We start from the raw sequence: 23,209 nt of genomic DNA on the forward strand, positions 1-23,209 counted from the left end.
AGACCTCTCACCTTCCTGTCTTTCTAGATAAATATCTTATTCCACATGCTCCTTCTAGGGTCCTTAGATCTACGAATCAAAATCTATTGACAGTGCCTTCAGTCAAGGACCTTTACTATACCAGAAACTCCATTTTCTCAGTAGTTGCTCTCTCGCTCTGGAATGCAATGCCATTTCATCTTCACAATGAAAATTTCTTAAGTAAATTTAAAACTAATCTTAAAACATTTCTCTTTAAAGATGCCTACCAATAACTTTGGGGGGGTGGGGAAGCTTTTAAGAAGCGATATCCCTGTTTCCCTCTCATTACTTCCCTTCCCTCTACCCTTCCTTTTATTGTCATTTATCGTTGTAATTAAAACTTCCCTATCCCCCCAAACCTCTCGTTTCTAATCAGTCTTAATTCGTTATAGTTATAGGTTTACCCTCTTTTTATTTTACCCCACCCAAATCACAAATAATATTAAACCTTTTTAATTTTTAACATTGTAAACTGCCCAGATACTTGTGATGGTCGGTATATCAAGCCATGAATAAACTTGAAACTTCCTCATTTTATTACCTGTGACAACTCTGAAAAATAAGGAACTACTTCTCAGAATCTGACCACCCAACTTCTCTATGCCTTCATCCTATCCTGCATAGACTATTGCAATGCGCTGTTCAGCGGTCTCACAGCAGAGAATATACAACATTTCCAACATGTACAAAACGCAGCAATCAGACTTCTAAAGAACCTTCATACCCACAACCCTGTCTCCCAGGTTCTATCTTTGGCCCACTGGCTACCCATAGCTAAATGTTGCGTCTTTAAGGGCTTGATGCTAGCTTATAAATCGTTGCCTAACATGGCGCCAGACTACATGTCAACTAAGCTTCCTTCATATGTGCTGAATAGACCACCCTGCTCCCAGGAGGAAATGTGCCCTCCAACTATAAAACACCAGATGATATCCTACTCCCATTTCTTACTAAACTACTGGAATCAACTGCCACCACAGATCAGATACCTTGAAGGACTCCTGAATTTTAGAAAAGCAATAAAAACTTACCTCTTCACCTAATCTCTTCCTATTACCTTAGGAGTAATAAAAATTAAATGTATATTGGAACTAGATCCTCTGCATATGTCGAGATAGGATAAACACATATTGTAAGTATATCAAATTGTAACCCGTTTTGACTGTATATTATGTATGTTGACCTGTAACCTGATCTGAGCTCGATGGGGAGAAAAAAAAATGAATTATTGTGTATACTCAAATATAAGCCGAGATTTGTGGACCCAAAAATGGGGTCTCTGCTTATATTCAGGCCAGAGCCCACCTGGGCCCCTCCTGGAAGTGTTACAGGCCTTTGCTTGGCCTGCCGTAAGACTTGGTGTTCCAGCGGTGGCCTGGGATAGTGGGGATCTCTCCCGTCTCCTGTCCCAGCCAATTGTGACAACTTTTACCTCACTTCCACCTCCCCCGCTTACTTCATGGCAGCCATTCAGCTAGTGACTCTACATGGGGCAGGAGCACAGAAAGATTGCTCCTACCCCAGTTCACTACTGGACCACCAAGTAATTGAAAGGTATGTGGGGGAGGCGGGAGGGAGGTAAAGGTTGTCACAGTCGGTCGGGACAGGAGGCAGAAGGGATTCTTCCTGTCCTGGCCCACCACTGGGCTGATCTTACTGCAGGTCCGGCATCAGAAAGGAGGGAGAGGGTACAGGGATGGGGGGCAGGGTGCAGAGCCTGGCAGGAAGAAAGGGGCTGCTGGGTGTAGAACCTGGCAGAGCACTTGAATATTAACCCACCCCTTTGGTTTATATTCGAGTCAACTTTATATGGGGGAAAAAGGTTACCTCAGTTTATATTTGGGTCGACTTACATTCAAGTATATGGTAAATAAAATAAATAATAAACCTTTTATAACATGGCCAAGCCATTACAGGTCTCAGTGAGGTCCAAAATAAATTGGAAATAAGTGTCAAATCTAGTATTATAAAATTACAAAGAAATAAAAAAAAAAACCAAAACAACAAAAAACAAAACCCATCAGCAACAGTATGACAATATAGAATTGGTACACAGTTCCATTATACTGAATATATGGTTGAATCTACTTAGTGAAGAGGTTCAAAATCCTGCTCAATGCCTTTAGGATGGTTTCATGTATAAGGTCTGCTGGGAGAGAATTCCATAAGATAGTGCTAGCAAATGGCACACACTCATTTGAGTCTCTTGTAGCATATAGAAGGAATGTATTTCTTGATTCTTCCATTTTAAACCAGAACCACAGTTATCACCTGGAGCAGGGTGTAACCCCCCACCCCCAGCAATGACTTGATGCCCCCTTCCAATAAAATCAGAAGCCCTTGGCAGCTGAGATTACTGAGGGCTTGAGGAAGTGAACCAGAATGAGAATACCTGTCTGCTATCCTGTGAAAAGCTTCCCAAGGGTGTATCCTCAAAAGGCCATATGATTTTAATTGTGCTTTTCTCCCAGCCAGCCTGCCTGGCAGAAATAGAGAAATTAAGAATTGTATCTTTCTAATAGCTTCTGATTTATCAGTCATATATGATAAAGTACATTGACAATAGAGCTTTTTACTATACCAAATAAATCTTGGTTTTAATTAAGGAAAGTAAAGTAAACCTAGTTGTAATGTTTTCTAGGTTGCCTACCTGCTCAGCCAGTTGTTGCTTCTAAGTTCTTCCAGCTGTTGAACAGAGACAGTGATGCCTAATTCCATCCCCCTCCTTTGTGAAAGTGCCTTCTGTTCTGCAAATCATTTCTTTCCTTGTAGCCCTTTCCAGCCAGAGAGCCAGACGTCCTACCCATCCCTGGCCAGCAGGAGGGATCATGTTTCCTTGTTTTGGAGATGAGGGACATTTGTTCTACACTCTCTGTACCTTGTTGCATGCCTTTTGATAACCGCGCAGGGGGGTCTCCAAAAAAACAACCAAACCCAGAAGTGATCTTAATTAAATGTTTCTATACAGCAACAAACAGACTCCCTTTGTGAGACAAAAGAGAGAGGCAAATATTTTTCGAAGAACAAAAGATACCCAAGGTTGCTTACAGCTGGTTTGATTAGCTCTGTCCTCCCTGGTGAAGATGTTAACAGATTTACAAGATTTACATCTTAAATGCCTTGGTGTTCTCCATTTTACAACAGTAATTAAAGCCTACCCATTCAATACACAGACAGAGAGGATCTCAGCCTAGCCAGGACAGTTTTATGCCATATGCTTGTTTTGGCGTTTTCAGATAAATCTTCACTTGATTTGCTTTCTGATATATGCTGCAGCTTTTTTATTCAACTTTTCTGGGACAGTTGGCTAGATGAGATTGTAAAAAAATAAAAACTTGTCTGCAGTTCTCTGCATTTAACACCACTGTCTACAATAGCTGGGAGATATTTATCAGCATTTCTCCTATGTCCGCTAAACAAAGAATATATAAAACGTTTAGCTTTTCTTTATTTATATACTTTAATTTCCTATAACTTTTAAGCTATATAATTTTAATGAATTTTACTCATTGTTTATATTAAATGTGCATATAATTTTTCCTGCTTTTTGTGCTCCTTTGTAAACCAAAAGATATTTGAACCCTGTTAACTAAGTGCTTTCTTTAATAGAAAAAAACCACACATAATTTGGACATATCTTGTAATTTTGTTTAAATGTATCGGTGATAGTTTTAGTGGCAGGTGTAAACCATAAAATGAATAGCATTGCAAAGCAGAAAAGTAAAATCTTGATTTGTGAAAATATAGCTCTCTGGTAAGAAATGACCCACTATATTTTTATTAAACAGGACAGTATGATCAGAGTTGAACAGTAAGTAAAACACATAAGTGTACAGTAGCTTATATTATTTTATGGATTTGTAGATATGTAAAACTTTTCTTTGCTGCTGGTTTTTCTAAGTAGTATCCCATTTGTTATGAAAATTCACCGCTGCTTTTTCTTTAATGGTATTTAATGCCAGTCATTTTGCATTGTTTAGAATTTGCTGACTGAGCTTCATTTAATAAAAATCCATTCACTGGTATTTCAGAGAACATTTCAGTAAAATGTTGCACCTGGATAATATTCCTCAAAATGTTCTGTTTACAAATGGATAGATTGCTGTGGAACGTTAATTGCATCCTTTACTAATAGGAATGCTCTTTTAAACAGATGTTTCTGCTGCAGGGTTCTGCTCTTTAGTAAAGCAGGCATTTTATGATTACATCCCATGCCTGTTAAGAACACAGTGGAGATTAGTACAGTCAACAGAGTTATGTTAGAAATATTTAGATTAAAATTATAGGTATGGTATAGGTTTAAACCTTGAATCTGCTTTTCAGAAGGATGCATGTTTGGTGGTGCTTTATTTTGCACTTGATAAGAACAAGAACGGCTTATTGTAAAATGTCTATTAGGAAAATGTATTTCAGTATGTTAGGAGGAGAAGCAAGTAGTGGATGCAAAATAATCTTAAGAAATAGGCATATTTGTGTTATGGTGTATATATATAAGAATGATGAAATTTATAAATGCACTAAAGCACTAGGTAAAATTGTCTGTCTATCTAACTGTCTATTTTTGCTGGCTCCCAAATATTTTTTCATCTCTAGATTTGCTGTGTGTAAAGGTCAGTAGTCCCTTATGTGGCACTTTCCTTTATTACATTCGTTTGATTCACACTTCACATATGATGAATAGCTGCACCAAAACTGTCTTTTCTTGCGCACAGACTTTAACTAAGAAAATGCAAAGGATGGCACAGGAAAGTAATTGGCTTCCAAACCTGCTGTTCTAATTTCTTTTAAAAAAATGGATTTTAGCTTTTACAAAAATATCAGCACTTCCAAACTAAGCATGTATGCTTTTTTTTCCTTCCCTTCCCTTCCTTTCCTTTTTTTTAATATATTTTTTTTTTTAATTTAGATACAAGGGGAACAAATGCTGTATTTTGGTTGAAAGCAGTTAGAACAGAACACAGCTTGAACTATTTCTTTTTTTTTTTAAATTATTTGAATCCAGTAATATTCTGGTTAGAAAGAGCTCAACTTCTATTTCCATTGAACCTGAGCTTTGTGATAGGAAACATCTAGGTTTCTGTCACTCAAATATGAGTATCCATTTTAGTAATAGTGGCTATGTATGTTGGACATGTTCTAAAAACACTATTTTTGTTTAAGATAAACTGAAGCACATTTGTGCTTTCTAAAAGCTTGTTTTATCCCTATGTAAACTGGTTTGTATGTCCTTTAAAATGTAAGGTGGTATATTAGGAAATATAATTCAAGCCTGTATTTCCATTTCAGGCAGAATGAAATGGCACAAGCCTATGAGTTTGTTTTGCAGAACTGAAAAATAGTATGTCTTTTGTCCAGGGAATTTATTCTAATCCAAAAGATGCAGGAAAAAGTGCTATAGAACTCAGGCTGGATTCTTAAATTTACCACTATTGGCCAAAGTCCAACAATGTTGGTTTTTTTTTGTTTTCAGGTTTTGTATACAGAGATGAATACTGTATAGGGTTTTTTTTTTTTTTCTGTGAATTTCTCCCATTCTCCTCTCCATTTTTCTGGTTTAAATCTGTGGGTACTAGATACACAATTTCAAACATGCAAAGCAAATAAAACTGATGATGGCTTTTTGCATTTTTAAAAATTGTTTCCTGATTACATCTATAATATTACAATGTCAATTTGGACTTTAGAATTCACTACCCTTTACTACAAGTAAAAATAAGGGAAGACCAAATATGAATCATTTTTCTAAAGCCTCTTTTTTGCCTGCTTATATCAGTATATAAATATTGGTTTTACCTATAAAGAAATTCATAATACATAAAAGATAACCTCCCCTCATTTTTACAAAGCTGTGTGAGGGTTTTTTATCACCAGCTGCAGTGGTAAAAGCTCCGATGCTTATAGAATTACTATGAGCATCGGAACTTTTACTGCTGTGGCCAGCGACAAAAAATCCTAACGCGGCTTCATAAAAGGGAGGGACAGGGGACACCAAAGGATATACTAATGAAAAACAGACTTCTCAATATGGACTCGCCCCAGTAACACTAGAAGTATTGGCAAGTAATTTGAGTTTGATGATAAAGTGGGATTGGTTTCAAAGACAATGCTGACCCCAGGACAGGTTGCTGTTTGTGGCATATCACAATAAACATGAGCAAATGGTTTAAAATTCAGTGAGTTGATTCCAGTAAAAGGCAAGGTTTCACTAACGATAACGTCATTGAAAAAGATGATATAGAGTTTCCAGTTTTGTTTACAATCCAAAGCAGTATATAATAGTCAAAATATAAAACAGCCCAAATATAAAACAGAATACATATACCTAATTACATATAAAAAATCTTTGTTATTTCATATTGATGGCATTTATTATATTTGGTCATTTTACTATTATGCTGTTAACAAAATTGTAAGTTTTATGTTAAACGATAACTGCTGTACACCATCTTGGTTAAATCTCAATTAAAAAATATGAATAAATCTTGCTGTTGTAGATTTCTGGGTCTGTCTCTCTCATTCTTCCCTCCCACCGCAAGTTAACTGACAACTGGGTCTGTTGTGGAAGGAGTGTTTACTGGCCCTGAAAAGAGCTTCAGTCTCTGCTTGGTGGCAGATTCCAGTTGCTTGATTCCAGGATAGATTAGATCAGTGATTCCTAAACATTTTACTATGATGGAACCCCTAAAATATTTTTTCATTCACTGAGGAATCCTCAATTTATGTAAACATATAGATTTATACAAACAGATTCTATAGTCTAATTTCTTGAGGAACCCAATTTGAGAATCACTGGCTTAGATTCTTGTGACAACTAGGCTGAGTTTGCAGGTGGAAATAATGGGGGAAATTCAAGATACGTGTGAATGAAGAATTAATGATGTTATAACCTTGTAGAAACTTAGGGCTCCTTTTACTAAGGTGCGCTAGCAATTTTAGCGCACGCACAAGAGGCGCGCTAGCAGAAAAATTACCGCCTGCTGAAAAAGGAGGCGGTAGCGGCTAGCACGCGTGGCATTTTAGCGCGCGCTAAGCGTGCGCTAAAACCGCTAGCGCACCTTTGTAAAAGGAGCCCTTAATTCCAACTGAGCTGGAAACCTAAAAGGAATAGGAAGAAATTGCTGGGGCAATCTCTTTCTAACAGATTCTAATATTACCAAAGGTTAGCACATTTTATGATAACTTAGAGGTCCTTTTACTAAGCTACAATAAAAATAGGCCTTAGCATATCCTTACATGGGTCTTTCTATAGATTAAGGCCATTTTTACTGTGGGTGTAAAAACTCTTATTTTGCATTTATGGCCATGCAGTAATGCTTCCATACATTTGCCCCTTTGTTTGCAGTCCTTAGTTGATATAATTCTTAATATTGCTTATTTGCATGTACCCTTGAAAGATGCAGTTCTAGTGCATTTTTTTTTTTAACTGACAGAACTCAGCCATCATTTTTACTCCCTTTTTAACCTAAAAAGTATTGTCATTAGATTTATTTATTTTTTAGTTTCATAGTATTGCATGGCATTATTTGTGTTCAGATCACATGCATTTATTTATAGCTACTGTATATACCGGTAGTACTTTAGATTTCTATGAGATCACATAAAGATTTTTTTTTTTTAATTTTACAGGCACAACAGTCCTCTGTGCAATCATGACTGCGCTCATCAATGCTTGATTTGTGATATACAACTTCAGGTATGTGGTTTTCTTTATTCTTTTATATTCATTGTAGTATAAACTGATATATCGTGTTCAGTCCCTTCTCAAAATGTGAGGCCTTCTGTATAACAATGAATTTACGTATCATAGTTTTCATTTTAATTTCATGAATCATTTTTATAGACAAAGGACCAACCCAATTCTCTATGTGGTGGCTTAAAAATTTGTGCCGATCAGAACGGCACTTAGTGCAAGCCTATAAAAGGCACATGCCATATGCAGAATCATGCTTAGCAGCCATACAAGTTACTAACATTTAGGCACACCCATTTAGGCCAGAAAAACCCAGGCCTAAATACCTGCACCTAAGTTGTACATGGATCAGGTGTGTTCTATAACATTGTGCTTAGCTTTTAGGAATGCCCAAGTACTGCCGATGCTCCTTCCTTGGCCACGCTCTCTTAAGAACATAAGAATAGCCTCACTGGGTCAGACCAATGGTCCATCAAGCCCAGTAGCCTATTCTCACGGAGGCCAAGCCAGGTCACTAGTACCTGGCCAAAACTCAAGGTGTAGCAATATTCCATGCTACCAATCCAGGGCAAGCAGTGGCTTCCCCCCTGTCTTTGTCAATAACAGACTATGGACTTTTCCTCCAGGAACTTGTCCAAACCTTTCTTAAAACCAGCTATGCTAACCATTCTTACCACAGCCTCTGGCAATACGTTCCAGAGCGTAACTATTCTCTGAGTGAAAAAAATTTCCTCCTATTGGTTTTAAAAGTATTTCCTTGTAACTTCACCGAGTCTTTGTAATTTTTGACGGAATGAAAAAAATCGATCCACTTGTACCTGTTCTACTCCACTCAGGATTTTGTAGACTTCAATCATATATCCCCTCAGCTGTCTCTTTTCCAAGCTGAAGAGTCCTAACTGTTTTAGTCTTTCCTCATACGAGAGGAATTCCATCTTCTTTATCATCTTGGTTGCTGTTTTTGAGACTTATGCACTAGAACTGATGCACACCACTTTATAGAATCCGCCTACCAAGTTGTACATATAATTTCTAATTATCATCAATTATTAGGTATTAATTGCCAACTGTTGGTGTCAACTGGCATGTTAAACAATTCAATTACATATGCAAATTGGCTGTGTGCACCAATTTACATGCGCAGCTTATGGCACTATGTACAGAATTTTTGGGGAAATATATGTGTACTTATAGACATATTTAAGTCAGATGCAACTTGCATCATTATATCATTTGCATGCTATATACTGATATAATGTATTGGTCATGTCAAGTTGTTCTTCTCTGGCTGCAAATACTGACCTTGTCATTGTATATAACCTTAATTAACAGAAGTGTTTTATTATTACCTTGGGACTCCTTGGACTTGGTTGTTTTTGATATCACTTTTTCTTTTGCTTCTTGCTATACTAAAGGATAGTAACATAGTAGATGACGGCAGATAAAGACCCGAATGGTCCATCCAGTCTGCCCAACCTGATTCAATTTAAATTTTTAAATTTTTTCTTCTTAGCTATTTCTGGGCAAGAATCCAAAGCTCTACCCGGTACTGTGCTTGGGTTCCTACTGCCGAAATCTCCGTTAAAACCTATTCCAGCCCATCTACACCCTCCCAGCCATCGAAGCCCTCCCCCAACCCATCCTCCACCAAATGGCCATATACAGTCAGACTGTGCAAGTCTGCCCAGTATTGGCCTTAGTTCAATTTTTAATATTATTTTCTGATTCTAGATCCTCTGTGTTCATCCCATTCTTCCTTGAACTCAGTCACAGTTTTACTCCCCACCACCTCTCTCGGGAGCGCATTCCAGGCATCCACCACCCTCTCCGTAAAGTAGAATTTCCTAACATTGCCTTTGAATCTACCATCCTTCAACCTCAAATTATGTCCTATAGTTTTACCATTTTCCTTTCTCTGGAAAAGATTATGTTCTACGTTAATACCCTTCAAGTATTTGAACGTCTGAATCATATCTCCCCTGTCTCTCCTTTTCTCTAGGGTATACATATTCAGGGCTTCTGGTCTCTCCTCATACGTCTTCTGGCGCAAGCCTCCTATCATTTTCGTCGTCCTCCTCTGGACCACTTCAAGTCTTCTTACATCCTTCGCCAGATACGGTCTCCAAAACTGAACACAATACTCCAAGTGGGGCCTTACCAATGACCTACAGGGGCATCAACACCTTCTTTTTCTACTGGCTACGCCTCTTTTTATACAGCCCAGCATCCTTCTGGCAGCAGCCACTGCCTTGTCACACTGTTTTTTCGCCTTTAGATCTTTGGACACTATCACCCCAAGGTCCCTCTCCCTGTCCGTGCATATCAGCTTCTCTCCTCCTAGCATATGCGGTTCCTTCTGATTATTAATCCCCAAATGCATTACTCTGCATTTCTTTGCATTGAATTTTAGTTGCCAGGCATTAGACTATTCCTCTAACTTTTGCAGATCCTTTTTTATATTTTCCACTCCCTCTTCAGTGTCTACTCTGTTACAAATCTTGGTATCATCTGCAAAAAGGCACACTTTTCTTTCTAACCCTTCAGCAATGTCACTCACAAACATATTGAACAGGATCGGCCCCAGTACCAAACCCTAAGGGACCCCACTACTCACCTTTCCTTCCTCCGAGTGACTTCCATTAACCACCACCCTCTGGCGTCTGTCCGGCAGCCAGTTTCTAACCCAGTTCACCACTTTGGGTCCTAACTTCAGCCCTTCAAGTTTGTTCAACAGGAGGAACTGTATCAAAGGTTTTACTGAAATCTAAGTAAATTACATCTAGCATATGTCCTCGATCCGGCTCTCTGGTCACCCAATCAAAAAATTCAATCGGATTCGTTTGGCACGATTTACCTTTTGTAAAGCCATGTTGCCTCGGATCCTGTAACCCATTAGATTCAAGGAAGTACACTATCCTTTGTTTCAGCAACACTTCCATTATTTTTCCAACAACTTAAGTGAGGCTCACAGGCCTGTAATTTCCTGCTTCATCCCTGTGACCACTTTTATGAATAGGGACCACATCCGCTCTCCTCCAATCCCCAGGAATCACTCCCGTCTCCAGAGATTTGTTGAACAAGTCTTTAATAGGACTTGCAGAACCTCTCTGAGCTCCCTTAGTATCCTGGGATGGATCCCGTCTGGTCCCATCGCTTTGTCCACCTTCAGTTTTTCAAGTTGCTCGTGAACACTCTCCTCCATGAACGGCGCAGAATCTACTCCATTTTCTCGTGTAACTTTGCCAGACAATCTCTGTCCTTCTCCAGGATTTTCTTCTGTGAGCACAGAACAGAAGTATTTGTTTAGCACATTTGCTTTTTCTTCATCACTCTCCACATATCGGTTCCCAGCATCTTTTAGTTTAGCAATTCCATTTTTCATCTTCCTCCTTTCACTAATATATCTGAAAAAATTTTTATCTCCCTTTTTTACATTTTTAACCATTTGTTCTTCCGCCTGTGCTTTCGCCAGACGTATCACTCTCTTGGCTTCTTTCAGTTTCACCCTGTAGTCCTTTCTGCACTCCTCTTCTTGGGTTTTTTTTATATTTCACGAACACCAACTCTTTTGCCTTTATTTTCTCCGTCACTAGTTTGGAAAACCATATCGGCTTCCTTTTTCTCTTGTTTTTATTGATTTTCTTCACATAAAGGTCCATAGCCATTTTTATCGCTCCTTTCAGCTTAGACCAGTCTTTCCACTTCTCTTATGTCCTCCTAGCCTAACAGCTCTTTCTTCAGGTACTCTCCCATTTCATTAAAGTCCATACATTTGAAATCTAGGACTTTAAGTAACGTGCGGCCGCTCTCCACTTTAGCCGTTATATCAAACTAAACTGTTTGTTGATCATTACTTCCCAGGTGGCACCCACTCGAACATTAGTGATACTCTCTCCATTTGTGAGGACCAGATCTTGCTCTCCTTTTCTCTCTTTGCTATTAGTGCACAGCTATTTTTCAAAATTACCATGAATTTCTGTTTCAGGCAAATACAGAATGAAATGGCACAAGCCACCTATTTGGTATGGTAGGTGATAAGGGTAGGGTTACCATATGACTCTAGAAAAAGCAGGATGGATTGAGACATCCGGGTTTTATTTCCATTGAAAGTAATAGAAATAAGGAGGAAAGATTGAGACATTTGGGTTTTGCTTCCATGGCTTTCAATGGAAGTAAAATCAGGATGTCTCAATCCATCCTCCTTTTTCTGGAGCCATATGGTAACCCTAGGTAAGGGCTCCTTCATTATCTATGACCTAACCAGTTATCATTCGGTTAATGCGCACAAATTGCAAAGTTACTTCAGGACACCTGCAATACTCCAATTTTTGCTGTGTTAGAACCTAACACAGCTTGGTAAAAGGTTACCTTATTATTTTAAATGACGCTTATTGATCATCTTTTCAATGGACTGCACAAGCTGGTGTGCCTTTTTTCTGCTTTTTATTATGTACATCACTTATAAAATGGTACCATAATCGTTAAAAGATGGTGGTAGTGTGACACCAAAAATTTGAAAACAAAAACTTAGAATACACATATTCCAGAAGTCTTAAAACAATCAATTGATACAGAAATACAAACTACAAGATGTGGTAAAATCCCTTATGAAGTTTCAGGAGTCACATATTCAAGCCAGAAAATATGAAAGTATTTCCTTTATAACTAGCTTGACTGCCTTTAAAACAGAAATGACTATTACATAAAATGGTGTATAATATATTTAAAGGAGATAATATTAAAAATAATTTTCTTTGTGTAGCATGTTTTACACAAAGAAAATAGCTCATATACTTGTGTGGCCATATATGCAATTATTGTGCCTACTTGTTGGGATCTGCTTATAGGTATTCATGGTTTAAGTGGAGTAAGGGTGAAGTTATGGTGTGTGCTTGTATTTTATAAAGAGAAGCTATGCATTTTTAGAATATACGACAGATTTAAATTTTGGAGGAGGGGTAAATTTGTGCATCAGCATTTGTGTGCTTTAGTGGCTGGTCTTGAGAGCCTGCTTTGTTTCCTTTATAGAACAGATAGCTTTTTGGCCTTCTCATATAAGCATCCTCTTCTTAAATTGATCCGACTCTGTATATATAAAGAGACCAAATTAAGATAGGAATAGATTGTAATCTTTTTTTTTTTTTTCATTTATGCTGCTGTAAATTTTCTGATTTTGACATAAATTTGATAAACATGATCATGATTCAATTATCTTCTTCAGGGTCGAGGCACCACTGTTTGTTTATTAAGGTACTTATATACTGCCCTTTGCAATACTGTCAAGGTAGTTTTTATATTCTGTTACTCTAAGAATTCTCCCTATCCCAGCGGGTTCACAATCCACCTCTGGTACCTAGGACAGTGGAGGATTAAGTGACTTGTCCAGCATCATAGGGAACAATACGGGAATTGAACCTCACATGCCAACCTCAGGGTGCTAAGGTAGCAGATCTAACCACTAGCTCTACTGTGAATATCCATTCATATTTTCTGGCAAGAAAGTATGAATGAATATTCACAGTAGAGTTTGAAATATGAGTGGTGCCTTGACTCTGAAGAAGATAATTGAAACATGATCATGTCTGGAGAGGTAGCCCATACAGGAAAACTTGGGACATCCCTCCTCTTCAGGATCACCGAGCTGTGGAACAGCTTTACTGCCCCTCTTCGGAGTTCGATCTCCCTCCAACGCTTCCGAAAACATTTGAAAACTTGGCTTTTCTCTAAAATGTAACTACTCCCTCCCTCTCCATTATACTAAGTCCCCTCTTTCTTTCTTTTTTTTACTAAGCCCTTCTTCTTTCCATTGGAGTTCCTTTCTATATTAATTCCTGTAAATCGTGTCGGGCTCCACTTCTGTGGAGATGATGCAGTATACAAATTTAAGGTTTAGTTTAGCCCTTACAGTGTGTCTTCATGGTAAGAGTGGAAAGATAAGTTCTTAATTAGAAAGTCTGCGTTCCAAGTTAAATATACTGTATATACTCGAATATAAGTCGATCTGAATATAAGTCAAGACCACCGTTTTTCACCCCAAAAAGGAGGAAAAATGGTTGACTCGAATATAAGTTGGACAGCTTAATAGTTAAGTGCCCTACCCTACCAGGATCTGCACCCAGCGTCTCTTTCCTCCCCTGTCAGACTCTGCACCCAGTCCCCATCCCTACATCCCCTGTCAGGCTCTGCACCCAGCCCCCCTCCCTGCCAGGCATTGCACCCAGCAGCAGCATTTCAGAAATTGAGGAGTTTGTGAACTGTTCACAGGATGCTGTGGTTAAAATGTTCTGTGAGTGGATAATTGGAACCTTTTCAACGACCTGATGTAACTGTGGGACAGCACAAGCTATCGATGTGAGAGGTGAATGTTGACTGCGCAGGTTGGTGTGGGCTGATCGGTATGCTACTGTGGAGCAATTCACCATCCAAACGAGCCAGGGGGCTTCCAGATATGTGTCCAAAATGACTGTGCTGCGAACCCTGTTGTGAATGGGGCTCCGGAGCAGACAACTGGTGATTGTATCCATGCTCATGAGGGTTCATCACAAAAAATAACTACAGTTTGCACAGGAGTACCAACATTGGACTTGCACCAATTGGCAGAGGGTTGATTTCTTTGATGAGTCATATTTTACGCTCCATCGAATGAATGGCCGTTGGCATGTGAGGCATGAAACTGCTTAGAACAAACACCCAGCATTCATTGTTGGACGTACACAAGCTGGTTGCAGCAGCATTATGGCCTGGAAAATATTTACTTCGTATGGTCTGGGTCCTTTGATACCTCTGGAACGCACTCTTAGCTGATATGGGTATTTCTTCATCCTTGCTGACCAAGTACACTTGTCTTTCATAGGGTCGATGGAATCTTTCAACAGGACAGTGCAATGTCGTACCACCAGAATTGTTTGTGAGTGGTTTGCAGAGTATGACCAAGTACTTCCCTGGCCTTCGAATTCTCCAGACCGTAACCCAATCGAGTACTTTTATGACCACCTCGCTCGACATGTTTGACTGTATCCACCACCATACACCTGTCAGCAATTGTCGGATGCACTGCAGTCTGCATGGCTCTAGATACTTCTGAAAAGGGGCTGCTAACCTTTTCAGAATATGGCCTTGCAACAACAACCCAATTGCTGTATATAATATAGGTTTATTGGTAATAGGTTAAAGTCAACTTACCATGAAACAATAGTGCAGCAGATTGAGCCGGTGGATAACATACAGTGTAGCCAGCTTCTGTTCTGAATCCATCCTGAAGCTTTAGTTCAGTGGCCTAGAGTACTACCTAGTTACAGATTACGTACTCACTTTCTATTGGGTTGACACATCTAACATATGCATTGATTGTATAGTCTGCGTACTTATCTTGGAGCCATATTGAAGCATGATATCAAACACTGTCAAATCTGACCTCTCTATTTCCCTGACAATGCATTCTTAATACTAAGTTCAATAATTTCTGAGAGTAGCCCCCTCCTTCCTGAGCTTTATTGTCGCTCTGTCAGCAGTTCAGATAACTTTTGGTAGGACGTTTTGTTTGGGTTTGTCTTCTTGGAAAGTCCCGAAATATCCAATGCTGTCAGCAGATAAAGCTACTAGAGCAAAGATGAACCTTTTACATAAGCATAAGCATATTGTTTCTTGCTGACAGGGAGAGATATAATTGTTCAGAAGCTTGAATTCATAAACACAGTGTCTCTCTTAAAAATATAACTTTTGGGGGTCTCATAGGAGTCTTCACCTACATTTTCATGAATGTCTTACTCCTGATTCTCCCTCACTTCTAGCAACCATCCTGCATCTTATTGAGTTGCTTCCATGGTGTCTGGCTGCTTACTGTGCTACAGAGGCGGTTATTCTGTATATTGGCAGTTGGTCATAATAATGTGACTCAACTGTGTATAAAATATTGAACTAATAAAGATTTTGGCTGTATTTTGAGCATAAGAATTGTTGCTCATAGAAGCTTTCTGAGGAGCCATGAAAATTTAAATAGTATTCAAAGGGCCTGCCTGTATGCATAGTGTTTGATATTGATTTATCAGCTAGTCAACTATTAGCCACTGAGTGAATGATTGACAGGGTGTTTTCAAACCTAAAGACATATATGGGCAAGTCACACAATTTTTATCTGATATTAGTGCAGTACATAAAAAAATGTCATACTTGCCAACTGGTTTCATTTATCTTGCAAACAGATGAGGATTCCTAATGAGAAGATGAGGAGATTTAAGCTGAGGCCCAATTAGATAATTGGAAGTTAGAGAGAGGAAAAATCACTCATATGTATAGATGCCTTGAATGCCTTTAACATTGGAAGCATTAACTTATTTAAACATGTTTAGCCCTTGTGTCAAGAATCTGATGGGGATGATAATACTTGATGTAATTAGAAGATGTAGGTGAAATCCTAAGGTAGATGTTAAGCTATAAACTGTGTAACAGGAAAGTTAATATTGCTTAGTATTCAGATCGAGCTAAAAGCTATAAGAACTTGGAATGCACACCCTGGGGCCTAACTGATATTGGGTAACACATTTACTGAAATAAATTGTTTCGTACTGAGAGGCAAGCACTAGTGTATTTATTTTTCCAAGTTTTATTTCTTATTTTTCTGGTTTTGAGACTAGAATGTTATTATTTAATAATAATAATAACGGTTTATATACCGCAGGGCCGTGAAGTTCTATGCGGTTTACAATGATTAGAAAGATGCTACAAATTGAGTGAAACATGTATAGTTAGAGATTAGTGGCTAAGAGTTTAAGGGATCAGTTTTTATGGGAGAGATTGTACAGATTCGTTACCTAGGTACTTCAAGAACAGGTAAGTTTTTAGGTGTTTCCTAAATTCACCATAGTTATATTTATGATTTTTATGATGTGTACATTTATAGTGGGATATAATAAATTTTAAATAAAAACACAAAAGGTACTACTGTTGCATGCTTTGCCAAATTCCAGGTTCCGTAACACTCAAACTACTACTGTTAGTTTTGGATTTATGTTCTGCCCTTTCAAATGATGCTTAAAAACAACCAAACCAGCTTTACTAAATGCACCTTTTTCTAAAGCATTGTTATCTGAGATTTTCCAAATATACCCGAATATAAAACAAGATTTTTGGGTCAGAAAAATGGCCCAAAAATGGAGTGGGGGTGGTGTCTCGGTTTATATTCGAGTCACCACCTGACCACTTGGTACAGCTATCCTCTTACTGCTGAACTACAGGGGCGCCCTGCAGTGTTCCCTCTAAGCTGAGCAGGAGTCCTCCACCCACAGTCTCACCAATAGAGGGTGCTGTTTTACTGTCACATTTTTCAATTGTGAGGGACAGGCAAGTTCTGCAGGACTCCAGGGAACATACCTGTCCTTAGCGACTGAAAATATTCCACCTCCTAGTGGTAGCAATGCAGCTGGAGGACACCTGCTCAGCTTAGAGGGAACAGTGGCGCCCTCCCCTTTGAGCCGCTATCCACAGTACACGCACCGTCCTTGGAGCTGCTCTCCACATATTTAACCCCAACCCCCTAGTCACTGATCCCCACATACCCGTTGGTGCCACTGCTGCAGATTCGCTATCCACAATACATGACCCCACCCCCTGAGTCACTGACATCCAAATACCTGTTGCTGCTGCTGCTGCAGATTCACTGACCAAACACTTGTGGATTGCGCCGCTGCCAATCTGCTGTATGTTGAACTGGGCAGAGCCCCGAGCATCCGCTCATGCCCAAGGTCCGCTGGCTCCCGCCCCTCCGAGATTCTCAGAGAAGGCGGGAGCCAGCAGGCTCCAAGCATGCGCAGATGCTCAAGGCTCTTCCCGGTTCAATATACAGTGGACCGGTGGCAGTAAAATCCATGAATATATGAAGGTCAGCAGCTCTGGGGAGTGCATGGAGGTCAGCGAATCTGCAGCAGCACCAATGGGCATCTGGAAATCAGTTACTCGGCGGTGGGGCATGTATTGTGGATAGCAGTTCTGGTGTGTGTTGTGGATAGCGCTGCCCCACCCAGACAGGATAGTAACCAGAAACAAAAGATAATATTCATAGTGTATTAAACAATAATGGAGGGCTTTTTTTGATGAACATATATAACTATTTAATCCTTTTTTTCTCGTAATAATTGATTTGGCTCTTTGAAGTCATACACAACAACTGGTTGTTTTTTTTCCCAATTTTAATTCAAGACTTATTTGTATTTTAACTTTTTTTTTAGCCTGTTTTCCAAAAAGAAGGCTTGTGACATAGCCTCCCTGCTCAGAAACCCTTATATTCAGTGTCTTAAGCCAAACTTTTAGGATGTCGGAGAAGCTGTGAGGGGTATTTTGGTGGATGGTGGTGGTGGTGGTGGGGGTCCATCTATATGTGTGTGCCCTGAAAAATAAGGCTTCATTATTTCTGGTTAGAATTTCTTATTTAAAATATGTATCTGCTATTTTATTTTCTTCAAACAAAAACCATGTTGTTTTACATGAGACATGGCACATTGAAAATCAAAATCTTACATAATCAAATAAAAACATAATTGAATAGATATTCTGCTCAGATCAAAGTCTTCATCTGTCTTATAAAGTGTCATGGAATAAATGAGTGTTCCCTCATTTTATGCCCTACTTAACTAAGCTGAAGTAAAATTCACTATTTTACCACAAAAAATTTATCATGCGATTCACTAACCTTTAATACCAGAGAGGGGTATAGCCTGCCCTCTGTTTTTTGAGGGACCAGAGATGAACTTGGGAGCAATGCATTCCCCCCCTCCCCCATGCATTAAAAATATTACTTTTGCTGGCAGGAATGCTGAAGTTCTGCTAGCTGAAGAAATTTACTGGCTGAGGTGCTCCTCTCCTTGTGCTGCTGAACTAAAGTGAAAGCATGCTTCCTTGAATGCTCCTCTTCGCATGCTTGGTTTGTGCAAGAATTGAGCATGTGCAGTAAGACTCGGCCACTGGAGAAATGCCATTGACTTTCTCTTTACTGCAGCAGCAGGAGGTGATTTGGGATGTGAATTTCTTTGGCTGGCAGGGCTTCAGCATCCTACCAGCCATTTAACAGGTAATACAAGTGGGGAGGGGGGGCTTGAGCCCAAAGTGGACAGTCCCCCCCAAGCTCCCCTTCATACTTACACTACTGACAAAGGATAGTGAATCTCACAATAAATACAGTTTTATGCTTCTGCATAAATACAGTTTTATGCTTCTGCATCTAGAATATTGTCATTTTCCATTGCTGCAGCCATGGTGCCCCTATTGAACCCACTGTCTTTGAAAGGAACAGGCTGGCAATTTAAGAAAAGCAATTCCTTCTTCCTCCTGGCACTTAAGAGGATCTCCCAGATGGGTAGTGAGGATGGTAGGAGTGATCTTTAGGTGGGTGATTGGGGGTTAGGAATTTTGAATGCACTGACACCTTTGTTTCTCCCTTTGAGGATCAGGCTATAAATGTTCCCAAGGAGTTAAAATAACTTTTGAGGTGGCTTTCTTTCTATGAATAATGTAACTTAGGTATAGAGAGGGTGGTTAAAGGTGCCTTATGTTTTTAACACGTTATTTCCTTCGTAACTATTGTGTTAAAGAGCAACAACATGTGTTACTTAATATTGTTGTTGTTAGGTGCCATCAACTCGTGCTCAAGTCCTAGCGACTTGATGAATTGTGGATCTAAAATGAAATCAGTTTTGTGCTAGTCTGGAAAGGTCCTCCAGCATCATCCCCATGGTTGTTTTCAATGTGTCTAGCCTTCTGATTGCAGGTCGCCCTCTTTGATTGGTCCCTTTGATCTTCTGAAACATGATGTCCTCCTTCAGTGATCTCTGATGGTGTGACCAAAATAAGACAGTTGTAACTTCATCATTTGGGCTTCGAGTGACATAGCCGGTTTGATCTCTTCCAGTTCACGGCATGCTTAAAATCCTTTTCTAGCACCAAAGCTCAAATGAATCAATCTTCTTTCTGTCTTGTTTCCGTAGTGTCCAGCTTTTGTATCCTTAATTGACCACTGAGAAAATGAGTGCATGAACAAGTCTGATCTTCATTTGGAGTGTTACTTCCTTGCCTTTGAATACTTTGTTGAGTGTCTATATTGAAGAGCGAACAAATGCTATTCTGTGGAGTATTTCCTCCCTGCTAGTTGCTTCTTTGTTTATAAATAATAATAATAATAACAGCTTATATACCGCAATACCGTGAAGTTCTATGCGGAGCCCAGGGAGCAGTTGTGATATTCTCAAGCATTGCATTGTAGTGTAAATGCTCAAAGTTTTGGCCACAAAGTAAGTAGTAGTATTTGAAACCTTGCTCACCCGAATGGCATTTGAGTCAAGTGGCACAAATTGATGATATCCTCTGGTTTCAGCTATTGTGCTGCTTTCTTTCCAACTCTCTTCCTGAAATTTCTTGATTTCATCAATTTCTTCTTTGTGAACAAATAAGTATTTAATTCCATGTATTTTCTTATCACAGAAATTGAATAGATCTTTTAATGTCAATATCCAGCCGTAGCCAAAGAATGAGCTCTTGTACTTGTTTACTCCATGGCCCATGATAGGGTAAATACTTCACGGAACAGCAAACCACCCAGGGAACTGGATTGAACTGGATTGGCCACACAGGCCATGGTACAGGGACCTAGTGCATCTTCAGAGGGATAAGAGTATCAGACAGCAGGTACTGCACGATCTTCTTTCTCAGGGCCCAGTGGTCATAGAAGATCTGGATCACTTTGGTCTTTTGGCATGTCTCTTGAGTGTGCGGTGTTAGAGTGCAAAGGATACTCGAAGGTAGTTATTGCTATTCTCCTTGAAGCCAAGAATCCTACAATGGTCTCCACTTACAGTAAAGCTCTGGTGCACAAAAGAAAAGGTGGAACCATTTAGTGCTCCGATTTTGTTGGTGCTAACTTTCCTCCAAGAAGGTCTTGACAGTGGCCTCACAGTAGTGTCACTTAGTGTCCAAATGATGGGTCTCTCTTTCTTCAGAGCCCTTGGACGTAAAGCTCCCCTGTCTTCTCATCCAGACATAGCCAGATTTTGAAAGGGGGCACTAAAGCTCAGACAACTGGTAAAACAACCGTTTCTATCATGGTGGTTTGCATGGCCTCGGTCAGGCTCCTTATGAGCCTATTCGAGCTGTCCCTGTTGGATTTTACCATCAAGATCCTTTTCCTCATGGCCATTACATCAGTGAGGCAAGTCTTAGAGCTGCAGGCCCTGTGGTGCAGGGAGCCCTTCCTCAAGATTACGGAAGTAGGAGCTTCCTTGCACACAGTCCTGTTCTTTTTGCCAAAGGTTGTTTCAGCATCTCCTATCAAGAGATGGATTGCCATTGTTCCAGACTACAGGATCAAAGAAAAAGGATTGGATTCTGAGAAACTTGGATGTGAGGAGAATCTTCCTGTGTTTTCTGAAAATCACCAATAAGTTTCAACTGTCAGACTATCTATTTGTGCTCACCAGTCAGGCTAGATGCGGTAGACCTGCACCTAAGCCTACAATCTCAAGATGGATATGGATGGCTGTCTTGTTAGTATATATTGCCTGTGGCAATCAATTGCTGGTCTCCTTGAAACCACATTCCACAAGAAGTGTGGCTTCATGCTCCCCAAGTTGGTTCTGAAAACCCCCTTGCCATTGGTTATTTTGATGTTTCAATTGCTCAATTAAAATGTTTTAACATGTTTGTTATACTTTTTGAGCAGAACAGATTTGTATTTTGGGAAGTTTCCCGGTACCTCTCCTTATATGTTCCTATATAGAGTTATCTCCTGCTTTGGTACAAACTTTAGAGGGCAGTATAACCCTCTGGCGAAAGAGGATTCCTTCTGCACAGCTCATGAGCATGAGAAAAATACCCTATTGGAAAGACACACCTACCTACTAGAAAAGATATTAGCAAGGTAAGAACCTAATCTCTTTACATGCTAAATGCAAAATATATCATGCATGTTAATTAGCTATTAAATATTTAATACAAACAAGTATCTGAATCAATTCAATTTTAATCTTTTCTCCCACAGTTCATTTCATTACAGCACTTTTACAACTTACCAATACTTAATTTATTAATAAATATCAGTTTGATTTCCTGGTAGACGGTGTGTTTCCGCTTTTCAGCTGATTCCGGCTTGTGCCGAACCCTGGGTCCCTGCTCGAGTCATGCTTAGTTTACTGGTGAAGTTGTGATGTTGGTGAGCCTTGCAAACACAGCTCCTGAAGACACCAGGTGGTGAAACACAGTCTTGTATTGAACTGAATGCTTTACGAATTGAAGAACAGGACCATCATGAGGACAGAGAGGCCTGCCGATTGTGTTTTTAGAAACTGGGATTTTCATGTGCTAGACTGTTGTGCAACTCTTGTTTGAAACCTCTCTGACTAGATGATCGTGGACTAATGAACTGGTGAACTAACCAAGATCCAGTTTTGGATAAAAGTAATCATAATGACTGTAGTATGCGTGAAAGTTGGGAAGTGAGTGTGAGTGATGGGGATTGGGTTCACTGATTAAATTAATCTGATATTTATTAATAAATTAAGTATTGGTAAGTTGTAAAAGTACTATAATGAAATGAACTGTGGAAGACAAAATTAAAATTGACCATTCCTTCACTTAAGATTATTAATACCAGACGGCAGTTTATCTTCTCGGTGACTGCTCCACAGACTTGGAACGCTCTTCCAATTTACTTACGAAAGGAGCAGGATTTAGGAAAATTTAAAAGTAATCTAAAAACATTTCTTTTTAATGATGCTTTTAATATTTAATTCAATAATTTTAAGGCCAGTGATTTTAATACTTCATGTTTTATCGTTATTTGTTTCCCTATTGTACTTTTCCTTTGTTTTGCTTTCCTTTAATCAATTGTATTTCAAAACCCTATCTTACCTTGTGTTATGAGAATAATGTATTAGTCATTTACCCAATGTTATTATTTAAAGTTTGTATTGTTTGTCTCTCATTGAATGTATTTTAAATTGTTCATCGCTTAGAATTTGATTAAGAGATTAATCAAGAGAAATAATAAACTTAAACTTGAAACTTGATAATACTTGTTTGTATTAAATATTTAATAGCTGGTTTTAAGAATTTGCTATTTAACTAATTGAAAAACCCCCCAAGCTTAGGCTTTAGGTTATGCATGTTAATTAGGGATGTCCTAGCCTAAATCATAGAAAAATATTTTTGAGATAGGAGTTATTTATTGAACCACAGCATCTGTTACCTTTCTACTGAAATAAAACAGTTTTACAGATTTATTTTGCATAAACTGATAATTGTTTTTCATCTCTTATACTGTGTGTACATTTTGAGTTGAACAGGTTTGTTTGTTTTTACTATGAACTAGTGATCAGAAAAATAATAGAATATAAATCTTTCAGCAAATTTAGTCAGATATTAGATAGTGAAGGACAGTTTACCAGATAACTTTATAAGTCATTCCATCAGGAAAATATTGGACATTAAGGGCTTCTTTTACTAAGGAGTACTAACAGC

The 23,209-nt window shown here is 39.0% G+C and overlaps 1 long non-coding RNA gene across 7 annotated transcripts in view; it reads left to right on the plus strand.

The window, feature by feature from the left end:
• LOC117359550 overlaps window positions 1-23,209 on the plus strand; it is a 449,501-nt gene that overhangs the window by 45,411 nt on the left and 380,881 nt on the right. For all 7 annotated transcript variants that reach the window (XR_004539260.1, XR_004539261.1, XR_004539263.1 and 4 more), the window contains exon 2: window positions 7,648-7,714. This is a non-coding gene — a long non-coding RNA (uncharacterized LOC117359550). The remainder of the gene's footprint in view (window positions 1-7,647; window positions 7,715-23,209) is intronic.

This window comes from Geotrypetes seraphini, chromosome 4 (genome assembly GCF_902459505.1).
Source record: "Geotrypetes seraphini chromosome 4, aGeoSer1.1, whole genome shotgun sequence".
In the NCBI taxonomy this organism is placed as follows: Eukaryota; Metazoa; Chordata; class Amphibia; order Gymnophiona; family Dermophiidae; genus Geotrypetes; species Geotrypetes seraphini.